Source organism: Chiloscyllium punctatum, chromosome 31 (genome assembly GCF_047496795.1).
Source record: "Chiloscyllium punctatum isolate Juve2018m chromosome 31, sChiPun1.3, whole genome shotgun sequence".
Taxonomy (NCBI): Eukaryota; Metazoa; Chordata; class Chondrichthyes; order Orectolobiformes; family Hemiscylliidae; genus Chiloscyllium; species Chiloscyllium punctatum.
In genome coordinates, this window is record NC_092769.1 from 30,552,092 (window position 1) to 30,572,084 (window position 19,993).

A 19,993-nucleotide genomic window follows, 5' to 3' on the forward strand; every position below is an offset into this window, starting at 1 on the left:
GAGGGGGTGGGGAGAAAGTAGCATAGAGTACAATAGTTAAGTGGGGGAGGGGATGAAGGTGATAGGTCGGGGGGAAGGGTGGAATGGATAGGTGGAATAGATGATAGGCAGGTAGGACAAGTCAGGACAAGTCATGGGGATAGTGCTGAGCTGGAAGTTTGGAAATGGGGTGAGGTGGGGGAAGGGGAAATGAGGAAACTGTTGAAGTCCACATTGATGTCCCCGGAGTCTTTGATGTTTTGGAGAAATCTATTTATCTCAGCCTTCAACACATTAATGATGGAATCACCACAGCCACTGGGTGAACCGATATTAAACGGTCAGACCATTCTGAGTTCCCACATATCTGCCACTGTTCGCTAAGCACTGATATTGTGGATTTGGTGCTCTGCCTAACATTTCTTATGATATTGTACTTATTGCGGGAGCTCTGTGTGTTCGTCTGTGGGTTGCCGTGATCGTATAGTGGTTAGTACTCTGCGTTGTGGCCGCAGCAACCTCGGTTCGAATCCGAGTCACGGCAGTAACAGCTCTGTGTGTCCCAGTCTTTTGTGAAACACAAAGGAATCAGTTGTTTTAAAGTTTTGATTTTCTCCAAGGTGATTGTTTTTTTTCCTTCAAGCTCTGCTCGCTCACATCTCTGTGTTTCATATGTCAGAATTCAAATCCACCCGTTCTCAGAGATTTCTTCCCTCCTACGATCACGAACCGAACTTTCCATCCCATACCCATTTCATTAATTTGGAGATGCTGGTGTTGGACTGTGGAGTACAAAGTTAAAAATGACCCAAAACCAGGTTATGGTCTTACAGGTTTAATGGAAGCACTAGCTTTCGGAGCGCAGCTCTTTCATCATGTGTTTGAGGAGTCATTTCCTATTTCATTAAGGCACTGCAGAATCTAATACAGACTCTCACGTTGATACCGATCAGTCTGTGTGGCTGCAGTCACTGTTGCTGGGTGAACGTGCTCCAACCCCACCATCGGGACCTGCAGACCATTTGATCCATTTGGTTACCACTGTTGTGAGTTCAATGCTCATGTAGCAGCTTTTACTGATGTGGACCAGATATTATTGCGGGGGGTCAAGCTCAGAAAATTGGCACAGAACAGTATCGGGGAAAAGCGACTTAATTGGATAAGATCAGTTTCACTGCTTTTCTGCAATGGCCAAGCGCTATTACCACTGAACACTGAACTGTTAATTCAGACACCTGGGACCTGGGTTTGACTCCGACCATGCTCGGTGGTAGAATTGGGATTCAATAAATATCCGGAATTACGAATCTTATAACTCCTATATATCCATGTTCAATTGTTGAGAAAAAACAAATCCATCTGACGCCATTTAAGGAATGAAACTGTCATTCTTACCTGCTCGGGCCTCCATGTCACTCCACACTCACTACAATATGGTTGAGTCTCAACTGCCCGCTGTGCAATTAGGGATAGCAATCAATACTGCCGAGCCAGCGACGCCCTCATACTGTAACAGAACAGGAAAAAATAGTTCATTCGGCCCTAGCTAGATTACTGTGTGCAGTTCTGCAATTCAGAGTACTGCATGGATGTGATCGCACTGGGAACGTTGCAGTAGAGATTCACTGGGATATTGTCTGGGCTGAAAAGTTTCAGTTGTGAGGAGAGATTGGACAGACTGGGGTTGTTTGTCGCCGAGCGGAGGAGATTGGAGAAGACATGACTGAGATGTATTAAATGCTGAGGGATATGGATGGGATAGACTGAAAGAAGCCTTTGTTATTGATGGATGGATTGGACACTGGGGCCAAGAGATTTCGGGAAAAGGCAGAAAGGTTAGAGTAGATTTGCGGAAAGGGTCAGAGAGGCGGAAATCATTCTCACCTTAAAAAAAATTGAGATGTTAATTTGCGATGCCAAAACATGTAAGATTATAGGCTAAACGATGGAACTTGATTCAGGTCGTTAAGCAGTTGTGTTTGACAAGTGTGGCCACAACAGGCTGAACGGCCTCCTTCGATGTTGTTGTCCTCCACAGTATCGTGGTTAGTGTCCCGCCTGTCACAGGGCTCAATAATCCGCTGGGGGCATCGTAAATGTTTTAAACCTGTCGCTCTGTTCCCCAGTGAAGGTTATTAATGGCTGGCCTTCCATTCTCGATGGGACATGTCACAGGAAGGACTGTGCTGTCTGAATCAGAGTGGGGAAGGACTGCAGCTCCCGCTGAGACAGTGTCAGTGAAAGTGCAAACACGTAACTTCAGCACATTGTGTTTGTTTTGCAATGAAAACCATTATATAGAGTCGTTCCTGACTGATATGTTTATTTAAAGCAGGAATCTGAGGAAGAAAACAGAATAAACTCATTCAGATCTGAGCGCAGAGACATTTCCAGCAGAACTACTGAGGTTGTACAGCGCAGAACCGCTTTTGGATGCATTGAATTCGGGTTGCTGGGCGCAGCTTGTTTCACTGGGCGGAGTTGCCAGTGTGTAAATGATACAGATAGTGTTCAATGTGATGGTACATTTGTTCAGTGGTTCGCACTGCTCTTGCGCTGATGTGTCCAGGGAGTGAATTCAGTAAGTTAAGTGAATTAGCCATGGGTAACGCGGTAATAAGGTCAGCAGTCACACGATGCCAGGTTTTATTCCAGCAGGTTTAGTTGAAATCACAAGCCAGAGGCCTGCGGGGATAGAGACGAGAGCTAGGTCTGGTTGAGATGCTGTTCAGAGTCTCCCTACAGACTCGATTGTCTGAACTGTACTTTCTGCATTGGAGGGAATCGGAGATTCTATCAGAGAGGACACTGTCAGCGTTTACTGGGCTGCTAAGACATTGGAGACGATGCTGACGGCATTTAGTGGGGATGGAGTTTTATTTATTTGTGTTTTGGAAAATTCGAAACTAAACCAAGAAAAACAGAATGGAAGTTTTCCAGAGTATTTGAGGTTTGGAGAGAGTAAATATGTGGCAAATTCACTCTTTCAAGTTCATAAATTTCTGAAAGTCAAGATTTCAAAACCATAGATGTAGGACAAAGAAATAATGGGAGCAGATTTTTTGTCATTCAGACAATCCGTTTCCAAAATATTTGGAAAGGCACATTTAGAGACACAGAAGCAGCGAGTTTCACCAGGAGAGAGACAGCCTGTGGCCAGGTAAAAGTGTAAAGGACGGTGTCGGGGGTAGATGGTGCGAGGAAACAATATCTAATTTGGACGACTTCAGATGCAAAGAAATATCGGAAACGTCTGCAGCTGAGTAAGATTCAGCAAAAAGAAAACTCATAGTTTTGAAAGATTTCTATTAATATTCCACATGAAGCATTATAAATGGAACTGAGCAGATTTTGTCTATTGTCAAGACACAGCTATTCCATAATGAATAGGAAGTGAACGGTCTCTTGGAGATCGAGTTCCTGCTTTAATCCCATGCCTTAAAGATGGGAGGACGATCGCCATGATGTTGGATTCATTTGATACCCATTGAAATCTGCCAAAGTTACTGAGCATCAAAACTGCCATCTTGTTTTGTAGTACAACCTTCTGTTTTTTCTCATGAGTATTTTCTTTAAGCTGAAATAAATTCGGAGCAAAATTGAATGCAACATTTAACGTGGAGAATCTTGCTCTTGCCCTTCATTGCACCGGAGATTTGTAATAAATCGATACCTCATCAAAGTCGAAGTAAAGCAATTTGATTCTGTTGTAAATTACATTGGGATAATGAAAAGGAGTGCAAACGCTTCTTTTCTCCTTTCATTCCATCTTGACTTTCTATGAATTTACATCGAATGAAAGGGTAACAAATAAGGAGAGATCGGGTGCAATAGTTTATCCAGTGGGATTGTGAATTTTAATGTAACACTCCACACAAAGTTCTGATCAGTATTTTTAACAGTCAATTGAATTGGAACCGCAGAAAACCTTTCCAATGAAACGAATCTTTCATTCTTTCACAACCTTTTGCTGTGTGAATCATACCGCGATCCATCATCCAGCGTGATCACCAAGTTGGCAACAATATTAGATCCACCAATTTTCTTTAGCAATCACAACATCTGCACATACCCATCTGCGGTGTGCCCAGTGCCATTTGTTGTGTCCAGGCCACAGCACATTTCCTGTTCATGAACTTATGAGCTTTGTTCCTGATCTGTCTGATCAGTTTGAGAAACCTTTTCTATTACTTCATTCCATCCCCTCAGAATTCTAAAGGTATCAATAAAATAAGACGTTAGACCAAATGATGTAGGATTGGAAGTCGGCCATTCAGCCCATCGAGTCTGCTCCACCATTCAGCGAACTCATGGCTGATCTGATAATCCTCAACTCCATTCTCCAGCATTGCCTCGACAAAGCTTCATCATCTTTCTGGTTAAATATCTGTCTGGTACAGTTTAAAAATACCAACAACGCAGCCTTAACAACAATTTCGGCAAGGAGTTCCACCGATCCAGTGGCCCCTGAGCAAAGAAATTACTCCTCATTTCTGAATTAAATAGGCAATATCTAATTCTGAGTTCATGTCCTCTGGTGCTCTCCTCATACCAAAGGGTGAACCACCTGCCCGTAACTACCCTGTCAAGATCCCATGAATATTGAACATTAATAAATGTTACTATGTGATTATAGAGGTCCCCTCCCACTCCTTTGTTTCAAGGAGAATAATCCCAGCCTAACCAATCATTCCACGAAGCTCCATTTTCTCCAGTGTTGACAACATGTTCATTAATCTCTGCTGTCCCCTGCAGCGTCCTTACATATTATTAAGGCAGGTGGAGACATTTATGCGAAGAAACGGTTGAAATTTCAAGCACAGACGGGAATTGGATCTTGAAATCAAACAGCGACTGGAATCAGATTGGTCCACACAAGGACGAAATAGAGTAATGATCACGCTGACAAATGCGAATCTAATCTTATCTCATTAACATTCAATAACTTTACTGTAAACAAATTACCCCGTGTAAGTGTCCACAGAGCTGTTATTTCGGGGGAAAAAACTTATAGAAACTGGCTACATAAACACTTTGACAACAATAACATGTTCTTGAGACATTTTTTGGTTATAAACTCAACTCATTGTTCTGTGAATCCTACATCGTTTGCAAGCCACAAATGAGACATGGAATATAACTCTCTCCATTTGCCTAGATGGATATAACTTCAATAACACTTAAGGAACTGGACACAGTCCACGACAATGCAGTCACTTGAGTGTATCCTCTCCAACACCTGCAATATTCATTTCTTTCACCGCTAAGGCGCAATTACAGCAGAGTGCACCAACTATAAGATGCACTGGAATAAGTCATTCGGGCATTTTTGACAACCTTCAAAGCTCAACAGCGATACTGACTATAAGGACAAGGTTGGAAGATGCAACGAAACGCCACCATTTTCAAGTTACCCTCCAAGGCCCATAGCAACCTGACTTGGAAAGGAATCAGTGAGAAACTCATTGGTGAAACGGTCTTGATGGGCAAAGTTGCATACTTCAGCCTTCCATCTTTTATCTTACAATTTTAAGAAAAATGTTGATTTATGCGGTGACCAGACTTGTGCTCAGTCCTTTAGCTGTTCCCTAAACTGGTGGTTACTAAAGTTCTGCTATCATCCACAGCCTGTGGTCAACAATAGAAAATATCCGAAAACCCTCTCAATCAACTGACTCCCCTTCAGATTAGAGTGGTGTTGGAGAAGCACAGCAGGTCCGGCGGCATCTGAGGAGCAGGAAAAATGGACGTTTCAGGCAAAAGCTATTCATCAGGAATGAGACTGGGATCACATGGGATGGATAGATAAATGGGAAGGGGGTGGGGCTGGGGAGAAGGTAGCGGAGAGTGCTGTAGGTGAATGCAGGTGGGGGGTGAACATGATATGGCAGAGAAGAAGGTGGACTGGATAGGTGGGAATGAAGATGCACAGGTGGGACAAGTCAGGCGGACAGTGTTGAGCTGGAAGGTGGGAACTGGGGTAAGGTAGGGGGAGGGGAAATGAGGCAACGAGTGAAGTCCAAATTGATGCCATGGGGTTGAACGGTCCCGAGGCAGATGATGAGGCTTTCTTCCTCCAGGCATCGGGTCGTGAGGCAGTGGCGATACAGGAGGCCCAGGACCTTCATGTCCTCGGGAGAGTGGGAGGAGGAGTTGAAATGTTTGGCCATGGGGCACTGGGGTTATTTCTTGTGGGTATCCTGGAGATATTCTCTGAAGTCTTGTGTGAGAACACATCTCCTCTCTCCAACTTAGAGGAGACCGCATCGGGCGGAATGTATACAAGAAATGGCATGTGTGAAAGTGCAGGAGAAACTTTGATGGATGTGGAAGCCTCCATTTGAGCCTTGGACAGAGGTGAGGAGGTAGATGTGGGTGCAGGTTTTGCACTTCCTGCAGTGACAGGGAAATTTATATTTCCCTCCCCACCCCTATCCACTTTTGACAAAGACTCTTTCCTCCACGACTACCTAGTCAAGTCCAGGCCCTCCAATGACCCACCCTCCCCTCACGGCACCTTCCCCTGCCACCACAGGAATTGCAAAACATGCACCCACATCTTCCCTCTTACATCCTTCCAAGGCTCCAATGAGCCTTCCATATCCATCAAATGTCCGTGTGCACTTCCACACATGTCATTTATTGCATCTGTTACTCGCGATGCGGTCTCCTCTACATTGGGGCCAACAGACACATTCTCGTAGAGCGCTTCAGAGAACATTTCCAGGGAACCCGCAACATTCAACTCCAACGCCCCATGACCAAAAACATCAATTACCACGTCCCCCGACTCTCCCAAGGACATGCAGTTCCTGGGTCTCCTCCACACCATTCCCTCACCACCAGACGCCAGATCTTCCACCTCGGGACCCTCAACCCCAGGGCATCAACGTGGTCTTCACCAGTTTCCTCATCTCCCCACGGCCACCTTATCCGAGTTCCAACTTTCTATCTTGGCACCATCCTACTGACCTGTCCCACTTGTCTATCTTCCTTTCGACCTATCCGCTCCACCCTCTTCTCCGATCTATCACCTTTCACCCCATCTCTATCCACCTCTTGCACTCTCAGTTAAATTTTTCCCAGACCCAGTCCTCCCGTTTATCGCTCCACCCTCGAGGCTCCCAGCTTTATTCCTGATGAAGGGCGTTTGCCCGAAAGGTTATTTTTTTCTGCAACTCGGATGCTGCCTGACCTGCTGTGCTTCTTCAGCACCACTCTAATCTTGATTCTGATTTCCTGCACCTGCAGTACGCACTTCCGTTATTCTGATTCCCCTGTCCATTGATCTTGAATAGGCTGTTGCTAAAGTTTCAGCATCATTTCCCTGCTCTTATATTCCCAACTGCGGTCAAGAACAGAAAGTATCTCCAACCCCTCGAGACCACTTGATCCCTTGTCCAATCACCTTCAAACATTCGTGAATGTCTACTCCAATTTCTCTTTTATTACTTTAAACCTCTCAGTATTCACACTGTTCTCATTGTGCGTCCTCAAATTCATTATCACTCACTTCACTGGATTGAATTCCTTTCAGCACATTTTCTTGCCAATTGTTTCCAATCTCCCTGCAGTCTATGGCTTTCTTCCTCGTGGTTAACGACATGACTAATTGTTACCTGATTTTCAAACTGCTAAATGATGGCCACAACAAATAATTAAAAATCGTTGACCTATATGAGAAAACAATAGAACTCATCGAAGCCATGGTTCATAAGCTTGCAGAGGACAGCAGAATAGGAGACTGTGAAGAAGGTGATCTAAGATTCCAGAAGGATCTTAATCCATTGCGTCTTTGGGCTGAAAAATGTCACATGAAGTTCAATCTGAATAAATGGAAGATATTGCGTTTTGCTACATCAAATAAGAGTAGGGCTTATACAATTAATGATCAAGCGTCGCATCGTGTTATGGAACACGGAGGCCAGGAATGCAAGTACATAATTAATTTTAGTTTACTTCATATATAGACAGAATGGTTAAAAAAAATGTCATCCTGCCTTCGTTGCTCAGTCCTTTGAGCGTAGGAGTTGGTACGTTATGTTGAAGTTGAATCGGACATTGGGTGTTGCGTCTTCTGGAATACTGTGTCCAGTTCTTGTCGCCCAGCATAGCAAGGAAATGATTCAGCTGGAGTAGGTTTAGAACAGGTATACCAGCGTATGGCTACTGGGGAAGGTTTGTGTTATAACGAAAGGCTGGATAGGCTGAGAATATTTTCACTCGAGAACTGAAGTTTGAAAGGTGACCTGATGGAAATTTATAAATTATTGAGAGTTCGGCTCGAGTTAACTGTAACTGTCTTTTCTCCAAGGAGGGGGGACTTCAAGACGAGAGGGTAAATGTTTAAAGTGAAAAGAGGGATTTAAAATAAGAGATGAGAGGCTTTTTTTTAACAGAGGATGGTTTATGTGTGCAATTCACTTCCTGAGGCAGTGATGAATGAAAGTACATTTACAATATTTACGGGATATTTGGATCGATAAATGAATTGGAAAGTTTCAGTGGGATTAAAAAAAGCTATTCATACATGCCTAGTACACTACTTATGGCCCAGAAGGAAGTTCAGAATCAACCACGATATTATGGATCTGGAGTCACACACCAGCCAGACACCAGATAGGTAAGGCAGTTTCCTTCCCTTTCAGGCATTAGTGAATCAGATCTACTGATTCAACATCATCATTAGACTCTAGGTATTTATTTAAATAAAATTCCAGCATCTGCCATGCCAGGGTTTGAACCAGTGTCCACAGAATTATATCTGGACATTCATATTAACAATGCAGTAATAATATCACAAGGGCATTACTAACCCTCAGCAATTACAGGAGCCGTCAGATGCGACTCGTTTAGTTTGGCATTATGTTCAGTATGAGCTGGTAGGAGTGAAAGGCCTGTTTTCATGCTGCGTGAGCCTATGACTTTGACACTATGAAACTGGCAGTTGGTTGGGATTAACAGCAGGGTTGACAGTTTAGTTGATCTCCTTTTGGGATATGTAATCTTGCTGGTTACTCTGGAGGTTCTTCTGCTCATTGAGCCCTTCCCATACACGGGACTGTTGAACTGTCTGTCTCCAGTTTGACTGAGTCGATGAGTTTCCACTTCAGCAGGTAATTGAATCCCGCATTACGTTGGTTTCTCTGTGATATCGGTGTCCTTGTATCTACCCAGGATGAACGATTGGTTGAAATCATGTCCATGCAGACGTAAGTCCCGTTGTCCATGTTGTGAATGTGTTTTTTATTCTGCTTGATATATCCACAGGGTGGGGATGTCGCTGGTCAGGACAGCATTTGTTGTTCATCCTGATTCGCTGCTGCCTCGCTGCTCGAGAGACATGGATTCGATCCCAGTCTCGTGTGACCGTGTGCAGTTTGCACATTCACTCTTTGCTTGTGTGAGTTTCCTCCCACAGACTGAAGGTGTGAAGGTTACTGGGGTCAGCCATGGGAAATGAAGAGGAACGGAACAGTTATGGAATGTGGGTCTGCTAGGATGTTCTTCAGAGAGATGGTGTCGACTGGAAGGGCCGAATGGCCTGCTTTCCCACAGGGTCGTCATTCTCGGATGAAGGGTCAGCTATTTCGTTCAGGTCCTGGAGACACAAGTAGGTAGGATTGGGTAAAGATGGTAGCATCCCCTGTATAAGTGACATGTATAAATGGGATTGAAGGATAACAAAGGCATGTGTCTGTTCCTGAGGTCAGGCTTCCATTCCAGGTTTTATTCGTCGAACTTTAACATTACCAGTTCCGTGTGTGAGTCCCCAAGGATGACTAATTTATTATATAACCACAACACCACCTTCTCCAGGTTGCAGTATTTATTGGGAACAAGAAGCTGATTCTGAGTTGATGCGAACAAAAGCAGGTGCCAATGTCAAAACCACAGATCCAAACAGGAAAATGAAATTTCGTACATTGCCACCCCAAAGTTAAAGTCTCCACATGCTTTGGATGCGCCAATCGGCTGTCTCAGCAACATGTACTGTTTATGGTCATAATAGTATAAATGGGGGCAAGTATTCCCTTCCACCCCGCTTTTGACCAGGACCAACCTCGGAAATACATGCGTCTCTCTCCTGTCATTCCATCCCAGTTTCCAATTGGATCTTCTTGGCTGCTTCACACAGTTTCTCGGATTCCGGATCTGGAACTGGGATTATGTGTGATTGCATGCAGCAGTTGTTCCTGCCTTGTGTGGGCAAAGTGATGAAGTAGCCAATGTTCAAATATAATGCTATTGAAGCATACGTTTCAACAATATTCTGCACTCTCCCAAAAGTTTGGAGAGTTTCATTAATCCCATTCTCCTGTACTCTCATTCATGGAACCTCCACAGTCTCTGGGGATGCGAAAGTTAAAGATTCGGTTCATTTTACGTTCCCACATGCCTGTCGCTAAGTCCTGATATTGTACATTCTTCCTGACATTTCCTCTGCTACCATATTGGTTGCAGTTTGCAAGCGTGGTCTGTGGACTGCTGCAACCTTCCACTGCACCATACGTTTAGTAGTTCGCATTCTGCGTTGTGATTGCAGCGACCTCGGCTCTAATCCACACCATAGCGGTCAGTTCTCTCAAAGCTTTACTTTTGGTGAAACATGGTAAGAAATTAATCGTTTTTTACAAGATAATATTCTGCGAGGTGATGATTTCTTTTCCATCGAATTTTGTTGTTCTGCGTTTCAAATACCAGGATTTAAACCCAAAAGTTCTCGAGGATGTCTCTCCCTCGCACCCTTTTAAGTCTCTCATCCCATTTGACTGAGGCATTGCACAATCTAACATACATTTTCACGTTGGTACCATCCAGTCTGTGCCGTTGCACTCACTGTTGCCCCAATCTCTTCATTGGCACCTTCAAATCATTCTATCCGTTTGGATATCGTGGCTGTGAGATCAATTCTCTTTTAGCAGCTTTTACTGACATGGACCAGAGATTATTGGAGCGTGAGGCTCAATAAAAGGGCATAGGGAATAATTGGGGGAAAGAGACTCTATTGGAAAAGATCCCCCAGGAGGGCTTTCTGCGATAGCCGAGTGGTATTATCGCTGGTTTGTTAACACAGCAAAGCCAGGTAATGTTCTGTGGACACGGATTGGATTCCCACCACACCACGACGATGATAGTATGTGAATGCAATAAATGCCTAGAATTAAGAATACGTTGTCTGAAAAACCCATCTGTTTCACTGACACTACTGTCCTTGTCTGGTGTGGCGTCCACGTGACTCCAAACCGGAAGGCAATAAATGCTGCAGAGCCACCCCCGATGCTATTACAGAATGGAAATATGTTCATTCGGCTCAGTGCTAGAATTGTCCAGGGATGAGATCGCACTGGGAAAGTTCGAGGAGAGATTCACTCGGATAGTGTCGAGGCTGAAGAGTTTCAGTCATGAAGGGAGACAGTACCAACTTGGGCTGTTTGTCACCGACCAGAGGAGTTTGTGAGGGGTATAGATAAGGTAGACTGAAAGAAGCGCTTCCCATCGATGGAAAGAACGATCACAGGGGGGCAGAAATTTAAGGAGAGAGACAGAAAGATTAAAGTAGATGTGGAGAAAAGCGGTTTAGGCCGGCGGGTGTTGGAATTTGGAACACACAGTCTGTAAGTGTAAGAGAGGCAGCAACCCTTATAACCTGAAGGAAAATGCAGATGAGAATATGTTCTGCCAAGGCATCTTCGAGAAGGTAAGGCTATGGGCTAAACCATTCGGGTCATTAAGCAGTTGCTTTTGACAAATGCAACCACAAAAGGCTGAAGTGTCTCCTTTGAAACTGTTGTCCTTGCTGGTATAGTGGTTCGTGTCGCCGTATGTTATGCGGGAGTTAGGAGCTCAATTCCTGGCTGGGGCACTGGAAATGTTTTAAAACTGTCGCTCGGTTTCCAAGTGCGGGTTATTAATGCCTGTCCTTCCATTCTCCATGGGCAATGTCACAGGAAGGACAGTGCTGTCTAAATCAGTGTGGGGAAGGTCTGCAGCTCCCGGCGAGACAGAGTGTCAATAAAAGTACAAGCACGTGACTTCCGCAACCTGCACCTTGTGTCTGTACTGGAATCTGAACCATTTAATAGATAGAAGAAGGAAGCTGAGGAAGAAACAGGGTAAACCAATTCAGATGTGAGTACAGAAACATTTTCCGCAGCATCTTGAGGAAAACTGACAAATGGCCCCGAGAAAGAGTTTGTCTTTTTGAAAAGTTAGTTCACAGAGATGCTTTTTGTTCCACTCAAGCCCTTAAGAAATTGAATAACAATTTAACTAAGACTTGAAATTTTCGAACACACCAGTCGATGAGTCACGTGCTGGAAACTGTGTTTACAAGCCAGATGTTTGATAACTGATGATGATGCAATAGGCTGAAGGACCATTCGCCATGCTTTTAAAAACTCAATAACTGTCATTTTTCAACTGAACAAAATAGGCAAAAACAAAGTCATCAAGAAAAGTTCCAAGCATTGTATATGTCATCCTTGGTGCGAACGTGCTGAAATTCAGCTGTCTCACTGCTATTTCCCAATGTTGATTTCCAGTCAGGGAAAAAAATTTGTTGTTCCTTATGGAAATCTTAAATTGAACATGATTTCCTGACATCACAAAACAGCAAAATTAGCAGTTCTGTCAGAGTCAGTGAGAATTGCATATCGGAGATGAAATCAAATGCGAAGAAGCGCTGAAATCAGTTGGACTGGGGTATGCAAATTTGAAAATCACACAACACCAGGTTATAGTCCAACAGGTTTAATTGGAAGTACTAGTTTTTGGACCACTGCTCATTCATCAGGTGATTGTGGAGTCCACAGTTGTAAGACACAGAATTTATAGCATATGTTTACAGTGTGATGTAACTGAAATTGTACATTGAAAAATGGCTTGATTGTTTGCTAAGTCTCCAATCTGTTACAATGACAATGTTAGCTTCACTTCTTTCACATGAAAAGTGCAAAACCTTTTTAGTTTAATGTTTAATTCTCAGGTGAAGTTTAACAACTGGTGTCTGCGCACCCCCCCCCCCACCTCCACCCCCGTGCTGCTGTCTGTTCCATAATGTTTAGACTGATTCTAGATAATAAAAATGAGTTCCCAGAGACATACATGGATCCATGCAGTTTTTGAGCAAAGTACAATGTAAATCTGCAAGTACAAATTCACCCCGCAGACGTGTGTGTGCGTGTGTGTGTGCGTGTGTGTGTAGGACGGTCTCTGTTTGTAGATAGGGCAATGGGACCACGTGTACAGTGAAATGAACCCAATGACCATGCGTACCGAATTTAGCTATCAGTTTTTGTGGGGGCACTTTTAGCTGCTGCCTGTTCCGAAGACCGCCTTGGAGGATTGTCACCCGAAGATCCGAGGTCGAATGTCCTGGATCACTGAAGTGCTCTCCAACTGAGAAGGGGCACACCTGTCTGTTGATTAATGCGTAGCGCCCATTCCCTTGTTGTAGCCTCCGTTCAGCTTCACCAATGTACCATGCCTTAAGGCATTCTTGCCTGCAGCGTGTTGTTTTTTTTTAGATTAGCGTCAGTCTAAACATTATGGCATGGACGCAGCACACAGGGACTAACACTGTCAACATATTATCTGTGCTGACACTAATTGGTAAAGTCCACCTGAGAATGTAACTGTTAAAAGAAAGTTTTTCGATTTACATAAGAAAGAAATGAACCAAACATAGTCATTCTAACAGATGGAAAACTTAACAAGCAATCAAGGTATTTTTCCAATGTATAATTTCAGTGACATTACACTGTAACCTTTCGCTATAAATTCTGTACCTTACCACTGTGTACTCCACAGCCACCTGATGAAGGAGTTGCTCTCCAAACGATATTGCTTCCATTAAACCTGTTGGACTGTGACCTGGTGTTGTGCGATTTTTAACTTTGTATTAGAATGCGGATCTCACAATTGATATAGAGATGAAGAAGCATTTATTCTCTCAGACAGTTCTGCATCAGTGGACTTTCTTTTAGCAGAAGGCTGTTGAGGAAGTGTCATTAGGTGTAATGAGACTGAGATCGGCAGATCTTCAAACAGAAAAGACATCAAGCGTTATGGGGAAAGGCAAGAAAGTGCAGTTCAAGGTTATCAGATCAGATATGAAACCATTTAATAGAGGAGTAGACTTGATGGTCTGAATGATGTCTGTCTGTTCCTAAAATTGTTGGCCTTAATATGAAGCTGCAAAACCGACCTGAGTAAAACGTGCCAAATTTTAAAAAAGTGTGGGCCCCCAGAGCACTGAACCGAGGTGAAATGTCCAAAAAAAACCACACACAAAGGGCAGACAATATTGGGTAATTGCTCCGTAGTGATCAGTATACCAAGGTAAACAGGAAAACCGATATTCAGTATCTACGTTGAACCTGGCTCCACGGGGCATGTAGTTAACTCTCACAAACCACTATTCCCCTTCCGTTTTCCTGACGCCCCCTCCGTTCTTGTTTGAAACTGATTGAATGTCAGGCAATTGCCGATGACATTGCTGATGGGGAACTGTAGCATATAGAGCGTATTAGAGCATTACAGCGCAGTACAGGCCCTTCGGCCCTCGATGTTGCGCCGCCCTGTCATTCTAATCTGAAGCCCATCCCATCTACACTATTCCATGTACGTCCATATGCCTCTCCCATGACGACTTAAATGCACTTAATCTTGGCGAATCTACCACGGTTGCAGGCAAAGCATTCCATGCCCTAACTACTCTCTGAGTAAAGAAACTACCTCTGACATCTGTCTTATACCTATCTCCCCTCACTTTAAAGTTGTGGTCCTCGTGCTTGCCGTCCCCATACTTGGAAAAAGACTCTCCCTGTCCACCCTATCTAAACCTCTGATTATCTTGTATGTCTCCATTAAGTCACCTCTCTCCAACGAGGACAGCCTCAAGGCCCTCAGTCTTTCCTCGTAATGCATTCCTTCCGTACCAGGCAACATGCTAGAAAATCCCCTCTGCACCCTTTCCAAAGCGTCAACATTCTTCTTATAATGCGGTGACCAGAACTGTTCACAATACTTCAAATGTGGCCGTACCAGATCTTTGTACAGCTGCAGTATAACCTTCTGATTCCAGAACTCAATCCCTCTATTAATAAAGGCCAAAACACTGTTTTCCTTCTTAACAACCCTGTCAATCTGGGTGGCAACTTTCAGGGATCTGTGTACATTGACACCGAGATCTCTCTGCTCATCTGCACTCCCAAGAATCTTACCATTCGCCCAGTACTTTGCATTCTGATTACTCCGTCCAAAGTGTATCACCTCACACTTGTCCACATTAAACTCCATTTGCCACCTCTCAGCCCAGCTCTGCATCCTATCTATGTCTATTTGCAACCTACTACATCTTTCGTCACGATCCACAACTCTACCGACCATAGTGTTGTCCGCAAATTTACTAACCCACCCTTCTAAGCCCTCATCCAGATCATTTATAAAAATGACGAATAGCAGTGGACCCAACATCGACCCTTGCGGAAAGCCGCTAGTGACTGGACACCAAGATGAACATATTGCATCAACTACAACACTCTGTTTTCTTTCAGCGAGACAATTACTGATTCAAACTGCTATGTCTCCCACAATCCCATTCCTCCGCATTTTGTATAATAGCCTACTGGGGGAACCTTATCGAACACCTTGCTGTATTCCATATACAGCAAATCAACCTATTTACTCTCATCCACCTGTTTGGTCACTTTGTCAAAAAACTCATAAGATTCGTTAAGCACGGCCTACCCTTTACAAAACCGTGCTGACTGTCCCTGATCAGATTATTATTTTCTAGATGATTATAAATCCTATCTCTGATAACCTTTTCCAAAGCTTTACCAACAAGTGAAGTGAGACTTACTGGTCTGTATATACCAGGGTTGTCTCTACTACCCTTCTTGAACAAGGGAACCACATTTGCAATCATCCAGTACTCAGGCACTATTCCTGTAGACAATGATGATATCTAGATCAATGGCACAGGCTCGGCAATCCCCTTCCTTGCTTCCCACAAGATCCTAGGATAGATCCCATCTGGCCCAGAGGACCTGTCTATTTTCACACTCTGCAGTATTTCTAATACCTCTTCCTTGTGAACCTCAATATCTTCGAATCTAGATGCAAGTATCTCTGTATCTTCCTCGCCAATAGTTTCATTTTATATCGTGAACACTGTCGAAAAATATTTATTTAGTGTTACCCATGTCTTCTCTGACTCCACATACAACTTCCCACCATTTTTCTTGATTGGCCCTCATTTAACTCTCGCCATTCTTTTATTCCTGACATACCTATGGAAAGCCTTAGGGTTAACCCAGATCCAATCCGCCAACAACTTCTAATGTCTCCTCCTGGCTCTCATGTCTCCTCCTGGCTCTTCTGAGCTCTCCTATTTTGTCATGCAGTGAAACGAGTCTGTCTGCTGCACAACATCATTCTGCTTCGAAATATCAGGCAGCATTTCATATTGATTCCTGTAAAGGTTAACCTTTAACAAGCCATGACAGTGAAATCACTGAATCCTCATCACTATACTACCAGGGAAGATTTCTGTTAAAATCACCCTGGACATCATGAGATTCGCCATTCTATTCTCCCATCCTTCTCTGCGTGATCCCCTCGGCCCGATTCCGGTCTTGTTGGTTGGTTTACAATACTGAGGCTATCCAATCATCTTTGCATTTCAGTTTCTAAAGGATGAGACCTTCTCTCTGAGCTGGCAATGTGCTTGCTCAGTGGCGATGACACTGTCCTTGTAAACTAGAAAAGTGCTTCAAATAGGCCATTCCTGTTTTTCATTCCAAGAACTTGAGGCAAACCGTTCAGCAGGACAGGAAATAGCGGGAGTGAGCAGTGATCAAGTTTGGCAGCAAGAACGAGGTGAGGCAGTATAAACTACAGAGTGATGGGGAAACAATGGGCAAGGAACACTGGGATTGGCGGGGCTGAATGCTTCCTTTCTTTGCTGTAACCAGACATTGGTGTTGAACTCTGAAATGGGACAACATCAGACAAGTCGGTGAAATCTTACATTCTCCTTGTTTTCTCCCGAGGCCTGCGTCACACGTGGGGAAATGTGTCTGCGTGCTTCAGTCTATGGGTAAAAATGGGGTTCAGTTGCCATCTCAAACTTTAATCCCATTTATTGTGTTTTACGAGATTAAAACGTTCCAGAGAAATTAGCATTCAGGTGAAACGTCAGAGTTCACAAGGTTACAGACCAAGTGCTGGGAAATGAGGTGAAGGGGCCCATTTCTGTGCTGTAAACACTCGATAATTCAATCGCTTTTGAGGGGAAACATATCTGCAGTGATATAATTCCAAAAACTGTGTTATGAAGAAACGGTGCAACTGCTTCTGCCATCACCCCTGGTGATCTAGTGGTTAGTATTCAGCGCTTTAACTGAGTGGCCTGGGTTTCATTACCGTTCAGGAAATCAGGACCTCTTGTTCCTGATGCAGCGAGAGCAGCTCTACCAGGAATCTGTTTCATGCCTTAGATCAGTCAATACCCCAGCTCATCAAAGAAGGGAAAAGTGCCTTCCCTCTCTGTGCACAGTCGGACAGTTAATCCTCCATTCTCCTCTGATTCCACTTCCCAAAGAGTTTCAAAATATTGTCAAAACTGAGTCTCAGCTATTTCTTTTCTGCCTTTTGATACATAGGAGCTGCAGCGATTGACTGCGGTGGTTTCTGAAAATGAAACGTACCTATGTGCAATGTATTGGGCTATTCCAGGATTGCCTTCTCTGACAACGGTGGGACATGGCTGATGTTGTCTATGATATGGAAGTGCCAGTGTTTGAGTTGAATAGACAAAGTTAAAAATTAAACAATATCAGGGCAGAGTCCAGCAGGTTTATTTGGAAGCACGAGCTTTCGGAGAGCCGCTCCTTCATCAAGTGGGTGTTTTTCTGCAGAAACTTGGTGCGTGTGTCAATATGCGCGATCTTTTGGAAAATCATCTGGACTTTAACCGACCGTTCGTGGTGTCGACGGTACCCATGACTTGGAGGTGTTGGTGTTGGACTGGGGTGGATACATTTAATAATCACACAAAGAAATTTTAGATTCCAACAGTTGACAAACACCTGATGACGAAGCAGTGCATGGAACACTGATGCTTCCAAATACGTCTGTTCAATACCATCTGGTGCTGTGTGATTTTTACTCTGATAGCATTTGGCAATGTTTAACTGATCGAAGACAGTGAAAGAATTTTCGCTCGTGAAGATGAAAATTTCAAATATTATCCACCTCAGCATTACAAAAATGATTAGGTTGGATGTGTGATGAATCTCCACAGTGCGCTTGCGCAAAGTAAAAGTCGAACTGACAACCGCCTGATCCGTAGCCAGCTATACGAATGGTTGTACCACTGGCCAGATGCACAGCTGAGATTTTACACGCTACAGAGCTGTGGTGTTAACAAGGACACGAGCAATAACAGTAACAGTCACAAGGTGAACAAAGAGCAAAGATAATCACCATCATTGATTCACTTCAAATTGTCCTCAAAAAACGACCATTCACAATCTGATCAGCCAATCAATGAGGTCACTGTTGATCTTGGAAATTGCAACTGACTTTGCTGCGTTTTCACCATAATTTGAGGTAAACTCCAGCCTAATCATAACATCGCATATTCCCATTAATTTTCAGATTCAGATTACGTTAATGACCTGTCCGTATTTGCAGGAAATGAATGAAAATGTCCTTCCGGTAATGTAATCCAGTGCAGAGTCGGCCAGAAAAGAAAAGACAAAGACATGAAACATCACTCCCATTTCTCTCTGTACCAATGCGTTTTCCTGAGTTGAATATTTTCAGGACTTGTCTTTACTATCTAAAGAGTTAATTATTTTCCCGGGAAAGATTCTTCGTAAATCAATTAACATCTGAGGTGTTGAAACATATTTTACTTCAGATTAAAATAGTTGAATATCTTTTCCCCCAGCCTAATGTCCCAATCCTCCCTCCTCTTCCATGTAAATACAAGCTTTGCCAGGTGATGTTGGAGCTCCCAACCTGACGTTCCAATGCTCCTTGCTGCTCCATGTCAATAGAAGCGGCTCTACTTGAATTTGGAGCTCCCACTCTGATGTCCCAATGCTCCCAGCTGCTACATGTCCTTAAACGCTGGTCCTTGTGAGGTTGGAGCTCCCAGTCTGATGTCCCAATGTTCCCTCCTCCATGTCAATAGAAGTCCAGTTGAGGTTGGATCTATCACTCTGATGTCCCAATGCTCCCTGACGCTACATGTCATTAAAAGCTGATCCAGGTGAGAGTGGAGCTCCCAGATGGATCTCGCAAAGCTTCCTGCTCCATGCTAACTGAAGCTGCTCCAAATGAGGATGGATCTTGCATTCGGATGTGCCAATGCTCCCTGCTGCTCCATGTCAACAGAAGCTGCTCCAGGTGTGGTTCGAACTCCCAGCCTGATGTCACAATGCTCCCTGGTCCACGTCAAAAGACGCTGCTCCAGATGAAGTGGGAGCTCCCATCCCTAGAAGCTCACATACTTCTATACCATCATAGAAATACTGCCCACAGAACATTTCTACCACTGGAGCCATTGGTGGAATATCTGCATCATGAGAACCTAATATTATTTTTAGTCACCACCGAATCATTATTTCCAAAAGTCATTCTTTCTTAAACCATAGTTAGCATGTGCATACTGCAGTCAAGCCGAAGTAAGATAATGGTGCTAATTGATGTAAGCTTAATAAAAATTACATCCTATTTTTCATGTTGAGTAACTGCGACTTAGCAAGGACAATGTTTATATTGAAATCACACTTTTATTCCAGGTGAGAGAATGTGGTTTGCATTATTTAAAATGAACTTGTTCACTGTGTAAAATGATCAAATAGATCTCAATGTCAAAACAAAATTGGTAACGTTGTCATCCATCTTGAAATGTGGTGTCTTCTTCTTTCAACCAGACGGGTATTATAACGAAAAGTCTATTAATGATATGCGTATAAAGACACTTTAAATCGCA

The 19,993-nt window shown here is 43.6% G+C and overlaps 1 non-coding gene across 1 annotated transcript; it reads left to right on the top strand.

Annotated features, from left to right (window-relative positions):
• Window positions 1-451: 451 nt before the first annotated feature.
• On the top strand, window positions 452-523 carry trnah-gug (transfer RNA histidin (anticodon GUG)). Its single transcript has one exon. It is a non-coding gene; the product is annotated as a tRNA-His (tRNA).
• The last annotated feature ends 19,470 nt before the right edge of the window (window positions 524-19,993 follow it).